The sequence below is a fragment of the Gavialis gangeticus genome, unplaced genomic scaffold (assembly GCF_001723915.1).
Source record: "Gavialis gangeticus isolate Ggan-Ray unplaced genomic scaffold, GavGan_comp1, whole genome shotgun sequence".
Lineage (NCBI taxonomy): Eukaryota > Metazoa > Chordata > Crocodylia > Gavialidae > Gavialis > Gavialis gangeticus.
This window is the reverse complement of record NW_017729033.1, coordinates 90,988,892-90,990,144: the sequence shown is the minus strand read 5'-3', so window position 1 is coordinate 90,990,144 and position 1,253 is coordinate 90,988,892. Positions and strand designations below refer to the sequence as shown.

The following is a 1,253-nucleotide window of genomic DNA, read 5'->3' as shown; positions in this document are numbered from 1 at the left end:
GTCTGTACTCCACCCTCATCCCACGAGCCACTGGGGATCTCATCTGGTGGCTCCTCCATAGAGCTGTCACCACGGATGTGTATGTGGTGAGATTCACAGATACCTGTCCCCTGCCCCTTCTGTGGGCAGAGGGAGACCCTAGCACACATGACCCTCAAGTGTGCCAGGGTGCAGCCCCTCCACCTCTACCTCCAGAACCTCCTTTTGAGGTTCTGGTTGAATTTCACCCCCCACCATTTTGTTTTTGGTCACCCCATCTACGGCCCCACCTGGTCAACTTCCTCCTGACCCTGGCCAAGTGGGCCCTGTACTTGATGAGGAAGGAAGCTCTGGCCGGGAAGGTGCTCGGAGATTGTGAAGCCACTTTCCTCTCACTTGTCTGTCCATGTTTCCAGGCAGGGCACCAGTGGGCAGCATCCACCAGCTCCTTGGATGCCTTTGAGGACCAGTGCGTGCAGCCGGGGGGTCTGCTTGGTGTCCCCCTCAGGCACACTCATTTTCATGTTTTTACCCTTTGACCCTCCTGTCACTCCTGTCCTGTTTTTTTGCCTTTGTTGTCCCAAGTATTTAGTTATAGCATTCACCCATTAGCCTGCCTACAATGGGGACTACTAGTTAGCTGGGTAGGCCTTAGGACCCATGGTATTTGAATGTTACAAATAGACAGAAGCTTCTGAGGCCCAGTCATTTGGTTCCTGGGGTTACTACCCCTTGTGCCAGCTGGACTGCTGAAGCAGCCGTGACAGTTTCCTGTACACTCTACCCACTGCAGTAGTCTGGCAGTGGGGGCTGCTGCCTGGCTATTACCTGCTGCCACCTGTGGCAGCATGTGGCACCAAGGCTGCATGCCTGCCAGATCCAGATAGGAATGCATGACTATTAGAGGCATCTGCACCTCTGGGCCAGCTGCCAGTGGGCTGTGGCTGCATAGCTGGCCTTTATACAGCAATACTGCCATGTGTGACAATGCTTGGCCATCTGGGCAGCTGTCACCCAGCAGATCTTCTCAGTGTGGTGGCCTGCTTGGAACTGTCAAAGCATGTCCTCCTGGCTCCAAGCTGTCCCAGCTGGGTGCCAGTTCTGAGCAGGCTCCTTTGCCTGGGTCCTGCCACTTGCCTCAGTAGATGGAATTCTGGTATTCCCTATTTAAAAACTGCAAAAATCCCTCATAAAAAAATATGGAAGTCACTCTTTAAAATACCACAAAATTCATGTTCTTCTACAAGTAAAAAAAAGACCACTAGGCATATATA

The 1,253-nt window shown here is 52.5% G+C and overlaps 1 long non-coding RNA gene across 1 annotated transcript in view; it reads right to left on the bottom strand.

The window, feature by feature from the left end:
- LOC109303696 overlaps nt 1-375 on the bottom strand; it is a 20,821-nt gene extending 20,446 nt beyond the window's left edge. The window contains exon 1 of the long non-coding RNA XR_002099174.1: nt 270-375. This is a non-coding gene — a long non-coding RNA (uncharacterized LOC109303696). The remainder of the gene's footprint in view (nt 1-269) is intronic.
- Nucleotides 376-1,253: the final 878 nt, after the last annotated feature.